We start from the raw sequence: 8,692 nt of genomic DNA, 5'->3' as shown, positions 1-8,692 counted from the left end.
TCACTGACGACAGGTTAAGTACACAGGAGAGTAGACAGCGAAGCAAACCAAACAGAGGAACAAGGCAGAGGCAAAAGGCAGGAACAGAAACACTAGAAAGACTATCACTAGGAGACATGCAGGAACGCTTGCTATGGTAGACAAAGATGAACTGGCAGTGAAGACAGGGACTATATACACACACGAGGGAGGTGGAGCTAATGAGACACAGGTGTAACACATCAGGGACAATCACAAATGGCGGGAAAACACACAGGGACAGGAAGGGCTCTGAAACGAGAGGAGAGTCTGACACCAAAATAAAACAGGAAACAATACTAAAAAGACGAGAGAAAAACAAAAGCATGACCTGAAGAGAGACGAGACATGACAGAAGCAGATGCCCAGTGGCTTCACCCACAGTCTTCATACGGTGAGTCAGACCAACTGTACGGTGTATATGTATAAGTGTATATTTACTGTATATGAGAATGTTAATGTTTCTAAAGTTTACAGATGTTTTGGTAAGGATTCCCTTTACAGACCAAAATATGTAAAAACACATAAATAAACCAGGTGATAAGATTTTGTGGTAACAACCCTAATCTCAACCACATACTCTGAATTGCCAATAAGGGCCAGGAGTAGATATTTGTACATGAATGTTAAATAAGGGGAGCATGATTGGTGTATGGTTGTATTTTTGTGCCAGTATACAAATTCTGTCTCTGACAAACACTGTGGATGATTCTAACAAAATATCTGCCAGTTGTACATCCAGCCCTATGCGGCAGAGAACTCACCTCTGGAGATGAATCCAGAGCACGGCAGTTCTTTATCAACAGTCTAAAATACGTGATCAATCCAGGACCCGACTGCTCCCATCTACCATACACTAGTTTATGACAGGCGCTCTCACTGCTCCGAGGCAGGCGGCAGACTTTGCTTATAGTGCACACGCTGCTGCCCCATCAATAACATTACTTGCTGTGTGTGAATAGTGAGCCGATCGGGCATTATTTATTTATTTTATTCAATTACAGCAGCAGTAAATGTGTATTTCCCTGTATATATATGTGTGTGTGTGTGTGTGTGTGTGTGTGTGTGTGCGCATTTGTGTGTGTACAGTGAACAGATGGCTGGCTGGCTGCCAAAGGAAATGGTCCCCTATTATTTATTAGGTGGGATGGCAAAGGATCAAACAAATTTGAATATGAGCCACCCACACAGCTTTCTCCCTCTCTCTCTCACACACACACACACCATAATATACCAACCTTGCTCTCCAATGTACCCATCACTCTCTGCCTCTCTCTCTCAGCAGAGGGCGGTGGCTTGCTTATTAAGGGCTGCCACTGTAAGCACCACAGACTCAACAAATTCTCATTTTCTCCCTCTCACGTACACACACAGTACTTCACTCTGCAATGCAGCAGCGTCGGATGTCTTTGTCGGTTTGTCACTGTACTATATTCCAGTCAGGTTAAAAAGGCCTCCCGGAGTTATTCTTAGTAACTGAGAAGGTTTAGATAAAAACTGCAGGACTACTTTATAGTAAGAATAGGAAGAGTGTGGTGGCCTTCAAAAGTTTAAGTCTATGGAAATCCCTAAAAAGTTGGAAGGCCTGACAGCCTAATGGACAAATCACCCTGAACATATTGATTAACTTGACAAAATGCAAAAAACAAAACAAAACAGCAAGACGAAGAATTCGAAGCAACATCTCCCATAACCCCATAGAAAAGACTCAATTCCTTTCAGCCTCCCTCCTTCAAAATACCCAGTGTGCTCTGATTGGTCAACTAACACAGGCATGAGCCTGCATCGCTACCCATGTTAGCTCTGCTGGCCCCTTTTTAGCTTCGAGTCAGCAGCATTTCTAATATTGCCATTCTAACCGCCTCTACATCAAAAACCACCACGCACGTTTGAGAGAGAACATGATCCATAATGGTGGAACTTATCAAAAGCTGACAGTGACTGGAGCACATTGGGCTAGGAGCTAACTGTTAATACAAAGAACTAAAATGGTCACAATAAATCATTATTCATTGACATTAAGGAGTCAGAGCACATTGAAACAGCTGATGAAGGTTTGCAGCTCCCTCGCTCTGTGTCTCTCGTTGACTGTCCCTTTACTTCCCTGTAGTTCCCCTTCTGTCTGTGGATTGCTACAATGGTGGAGAGAAACGGAATTAGGGCCAAACCTTCTATTAATAACCACATAAAGCAGCAGGCTAAGAAAACCGAACCAAGTGACATGTTCTGTCTCTCTGTATGTCTATTGATCGAGGTCCTCTGCTCCTTAGTATATTGCATTAACTAATAAACACAATTTATTTACAGATTTCAATGGTGACAAAAGTGGCAGCCAAATCAAATCAAATAAGAGCTGATCCCAATCTGGCAGGTCCCAGATTCTGACCCGGCACAAATGAATCCCTGATTTTCACTGTTATTGGAGTAGTGAGAAGGAATGTCCTCTGAAATAATCGTGCTACAGAATACAACACTATATCATACAATCTGATACCATAGAATATAGCTGTGGTCTCCAAACTTTATTTTGCCATGGCTGCCTATGTGTGTTTGTTACCATGGCAACACTGGGGCATGCAGGTCCAGCATCCAGTAGCTCCTTCGAACTTCAATAGATTTTTTTTGTTTTTAATCTGTTTTTTTTTTTTCTTTATCGCTGAAACACATACATCAGAAAAACAGATCCATTGGAAAAAGAGGAGTTTTTGGTTTAAGAGCAGCGCCGGGGCCACACCAGGGAGCAGGGGAAGAGTGTCAGGATGAGAGTCATACTCATCCAGCTTGGGTTTGAGGCTGCTCCTGGCTAATGTCTGGTCACAAGAAAACGGAATGGATGGAATGGAAATGGGATCAGTATCAGAGACTGTTGAGAGTGTGCTCACACCTTTACAGGGACCTGTCTCCACCGCAACATCCGAAATCAAGCTGTTGTACTTGACTGGTGGATTTTGTTCGCCCCAAGCCAACAGACCGCAAGATAAGGGAGAGGTGGACTCTGTGTTTACGTTATTGGTGCTGGACACTCACCATGTTGTCAAAGTGGATGGTACATGACCTGATGTCTAACCTTTATTAAGAAGATGCTGACCATATTGTCATCACCACCTGGTTGCTGCTGTTCACCTTCACAAAATGTGCCATCCAATTATTCCATGTTTATGTCTATAGGTATATAAATGACAGTGTATATGTGCTATGTCTGTGAAGAAACTACAAACCCACATTTTGTTATGCAACCCTGTGTTGTATAATGACCAATGACATGGCTACCTTGTTTTCACTAGTTGCTTTTACATTTTTTCCCTTCGGTCACGCACGCGGGAAATGACACATGCAATTCCACCACATGCTCTAACCCCCGTCCCCCCAATGTTTGTACAGTTAGAGGGCAATGTACTGTAACATTGTTGCATGAATATAAATAGGACCAAAATGGCATGCTCTGTCATTCTGATTACCATATGGTTCCTCGTGATATAATTCAATCTGGCGTCCCAACTGTCTGACTTAGATTTAAATCTGCTTATTTTTACAAGGCCAGATATATAAGTCATGAGTTTGCTTGGCGCTCCTGCTGCCAGCCCTGGAGCTGGAGAAGTGGGCAGTTTGATGTCATCTAAAATGCTCTTTTTTCTCTCTCTGTGACTCTCTTTGTTCTGAATGAGCGGTCATAAGTGAGCAATGAGCGGTGAGGCGGACAGTCAAGCTAAATGCAGGCATATATCCTGTGCACATTAGTGGCTCACATCACTGGCGCTCGCACACACACAGACACAGACACACACACACACACACACACACACACACACACACACACACACACACACACTCACACGCCAACACACACTCCTTTCTGCCTCATTGACCCGGCTTGTTCTTACATAATTGTCTACTGAGATGTGAACAACTGCTGGCTTACATGACCCCATCTCGATGGTAACAGACCTAAACTCTTCTCCGCCGCCATGATGTGATTATCACCTGTTTCCACAGGTTTTGCCTCCACTAATCCTGGATTGTGAAAAGTAATTCCCGGCAGTCACTGCAGGCATTCGTCACCGGGAGAGCTGTGAAAAAATGGCATGCATCCTTTATGTTGAGGACGATATATTCTCAAGGATAAAACTTGCTGAAACTGAATAAGATTTAAAAACGCCATTTTGTATGCCGCATATTTAATGATACACAATGTAGTGACATCATGTTTCGTTATGCAGTAAAAGAGATAGTGTGCTCTGTCATTTATTGTGTCTTCAGAGGGAGCAGGGAGTGCAGGACAGCTTCTCAGCTTAGGGGGGGTTTGTGTTTTGGCGCGATGTGTGTGTATGTATGTGTGGGTTAGGCTTAGCATTGTCAATTTCTAAGAGGGTAATGGGTGTTTTGTTTTTTTTTTTCTTTTTCAGTCGCAGCTGCTGTAAATGGTGATCTAACCAACAGCTCAGGCAGCTCACAGTTAACCAGCTTCTAGCGTGAGACGGCAGTTCCACAGGACCCCTTTTACAGGAAACAGGAAAATTGACCGAGGTTCATCTGGTTAGCGAGCTTGCTATACTGTAATTGGACCACATAGCGGGACTTGGGAGGGGTCAATTGAGCAAAAGATCTCAACCGGACACAGTAGACAGAGCACAGTCAAAACGAGAAATTCCCACTTATCGAGCTAACACATTCATCTTAATTCTGGCAAATCTTGAAATTAGATACCCAAAGAAATCAGAAGTACATCACATACATCAGCCTCATTCTTCATTAGCTCCACACTGAGAGATTATTCCTGCTCAGACTAATCCTCATTGTAGTCGCTCGGAGCTGTAACCCCCTGACAATAGAGGAAAGCAACACCAAAGAATTATCATCAAGAAATGAGTGGAGCAATTACCGGCCACACACACACAAGGGAACATGTTTAACTGGTTCTGACAGTCTGCGCTTAACTGTTGGCTGTGACTTCCTGAGCTTGTGTCATCATATGTGTATCCTGTGTTTTTTGTTTTGATTATTTATGTCAGCCTGTGTTTTTTTTATTGTTAATTCTCACATGCCAGGTATCTTGTCACCGTCAGTTCAGAAACATATAATCTTCTGGTCCTTTACATTCTGCAGCTGATAAAGTCTTAGTATAAATCCACTTGTCCACTGCAGTCTCCTTCATTTTCACAAAACCAATATCAGTGTGTTGAATCAAGGCAGAGCGCGGCAGAAAAACACAAACAAGATCATTTGTGTTAGCCACAGGAGAGATTGCCTCATTGTGATTGCAAGTTTTTTGCACTCGCAGTGAAGAGACTCTGCACTATCTTTTCCCACATTATTCATGATTAAAAGCTGTGTATGGTTGACCACATACCATACCAGATGTCCTCCTGACATTTATGATGGTGCCCTGATTAGAAATCTACTGCGGTCAATTGTTTCTCCAGCTCTTGTCCGGTCGACCTGATTCTTGATTCTGTCTACTTTTCCGAGGCTCTTCACTGGCTTCTCGGAGATGGCTGGAATCAGACTGATTGCCAGGGAAAAGTCAAACTTTTTTGCAACGTTTTCTTTGCTTCACTTTGCTGGTTTGAAGCTCATCCTTGCCCGTAAAATGAGCTCCTCTGACAACCACCAGCAGCCTGGAACCAATGTTCGGGTGTGGTCTGGGTGAGATCAGTGTCGGTGTGGTCATAGTCTCCTCAGCCTTCCTGTGCTTCCCAGATTAGCTGTGCAACTACTCAAAGGGATCCTCCCCTTCTGCGCTGATGTATCAGTGCACTGGTGTTTTAAGAGGTACTCTGTCAGGTGATGGTGCCAAAGAACACTTACTATACACTATATAGTGTTACCATTTCGCTTGGATGTATAATATTCCAAACTATATACTATATAACTATATGTACTAAATTCTATACTATATTGTACTTTATAGTGTAGTGACACCTTTCGTGATCAAAGTGACAAGTAGCAGCGTGCAGTCACAAAAGAGTGAGTGGATCAGAGAGACACGCTGCTGCCAGGAGCACTCATGTAATATTCATTTTAAATTTCAATGATCATGTTCCCATTTGTGTGTGTGTGTGTGTGTGTGTGTGTGTGTGTGTGTGTGTGTGTGTGTGTGTGTATATGTGTGTATGTGTGTGTGTGTGGCTGCATAAGTGCCAAAGAAAGAGAATGAAATAGGGTCTCAGTAGCTTTATTGCCTTCTCATCCTTCAGTGTCAGCCAGGCAGCCACTGTCTTGCAATTCTCTGGTCTCGATCCCTCAGCGGCACACTTTCAGCTGTGTGTGTGTGTGCGTGTGTGTGTGTGTGTACTGACATATGAGTAGGACAGTGCTGAAGGAATAAGACCACAATTTGTAATTCCCCTCCGCAGAGTTGGTAAAATGACGAGGGGGAAAAAGATGGAGAGGTGCAGAGATGAAAGTTCCCTGTTCTCAAGGAAATCATTGCAAAAGAAACCAGAGCAATGGAAGTGATTTCAGCAAACAGACCACACTGCAGAGTCAGCCAGAGAAGAGAAAAGCAAAGTGATAGTAAACTGCACGTCAATTCTGCTTAATCTAACGTTGAAGCAACCAAAAAAATCAATTAATTAGATGTGAGATACTTATAAAGACTGTTTTGCAGTATCCAATGTAATCCCTCTATAGCAACACAACTCACTATAAATGCTGTATTTCCATTTTATCCATTTGTTCACTGTCTACTTTTCACATAATATGTTAAAGGAGCACTTTACTATGTCTTTTCCCTTGTGTTCTACACTGATTTGTAACAGTAATGCGTCCTGTTGATCGGGGCATTAGATCTGAGTTACTTCTATTTGTGTTGTGGGGCATGAACCATATATCGTATTTTATCATTTAATTTGATAGACTTTTTGGGACAGTATATCCAAATATACTGAGAGACACTTTTCAGGTGATCTTGCTCAGTGTCAACACATCCCTGATGGAAAAACACGGTGACCGGTCACCAGCAAGGCCAGCATATGTTGTGTTTTGGTGCTGGTCTGTGCTTGCCATCAACATCAAGTATCTGCTGCTCTTTTTCAAAGTAGCTCCTATGATGTTATTATGTTGCTGTGTTTTATAATGTCCTGTTTTGACCGTGACATGTTGTGTTTGTGTATGTTTGTTGTTTTAACTGATCTTATTGTACATGCAAGCAAAGACAATAAAGTTTTTTTTCTATTCTATTCTATTCTATTCTATTCTATTCTATTCTATTCTATTCTATTCATAAACGGCACTAAATTGGTCAAGTGGAGAAGAATCCTTAGTTCCTGAGGTTAGTTCCTCCGGCTTATGAGACTATTTGGTGTAAAGGGTTATAACATGCCTTGTAGTTACTGGTGAAAAGGTCATGCAGTGCAATTAGGTGAATAAATTACAATAGAAAAACATCCATCTTCTTCTCCCTGTCTCTCTCTCAACCTTTCTGACTCTCTCTGTTTCTAAATGTTAGAGATAAGGATGCAAGGAGCATAATAAACACCCTAGTGTATTCAATAACTCCATCAATGGAAGCACTGTAATCACTCATAACCAGAAATTATACTGCTAACAAACACTAATAGACGCCAAACAGTAAATGCGACCCCAGCTTCGCTATGCAAATGTGAATTGAGCTCCTCATCAGAGCGACGCTTTGTTTACTCAAAGCCAAGACGGATGAGCTAACATCCCTCCTGCTCCTCTGCCACTATTGGCGAAACAATAGCCCACTGATTGCAAGCTCTGTTCATTTGCATTGGACACATGGTGGAAATGAGATTCCCATGGTGATGGATGGGCTCAGTCTCCCTTCTATTTCACAGTCTACTCCAAGCTCCACACATTCCCAGTTTCTCCATCCACCGTGTCCTCACAATGCCATCTCAAGCTAATAGACTTGGGATGGAAATTGCTGCTCTGCTGGATTGATGCTGTTTTCCCGTGTTTCAATTTGCAGAGTAACATAAGACTGGTTGAGGGAAATAGACATGAACTTTGGAATCGTGGTTGTAGGAGATGGTCAACAACTATACAAGAGTGTATTGAAATGATTGAAATGATTCAATTTCATTGATCTGCCATTTGAAACACATATGGGCCAGAGCCGTAAAGTGGGCAGCCAATGGTCACTTCCGACCTCCCTTGTTCCAGCCGCTGGGCTCAGACCCAACCCATCTTCCAGCCAAGTTCACCTTTATTTTGATGATGATCTTTAAAATAACTTTAATCAAACCACTTCTTGCATTTGACACCATTGACCCTCACACCCTATTACAAATACTGGAACATTTAATTGCCATTAAAACAAATGGTTGCTGGTTTAAGTTCTATTTATTAAATCGACCTCAGTTTGTAAAGTTAGCAATGAATCTTCATTGCATCTGACATAGTGATGGAGTACCACAAGGTTCGGTGCTCAGACGAATACTATTCACTTTATTTATGCTTCCTTTTGGGAAAATCATTAGAAAACACCAGAATTATACCCATCTAATCAGTTAGCTTGACTTCAGGCATGTTTTAGGGACATAAAAAACCGGATGACCTGCATTTTTTTCTGCTATAAACTCAAATAAAACAGAAGTTATTGTGCTGGACTGTAAACACCTCAGAGGCACATTATCTAATTATATAGTTATTCTGGACATTACTCCTACATCAAACAGATTTCCAGGACTGCCTTCCTCCACCTAATGAA

The sequence above is a fragment of the Acanthopagrus latus genome, chromosome 15 (genome assembly GCF_904848185.1).
Source record: "Acanthopagrus latus isolate v.2019 chromosome 15, fAcaLat1.1, whole genome shotgun sequence".
NCBI classification, from domain to species: domain Eukaryota; kingdom Metazoa; phylum Chordata; class Actinopteri; order Spariformes; family Sparidae; genus Acanthopagrus; species Acanthopagrus latus.
This window is presented reverse-complemented; position numbering follows the sequence as displayed.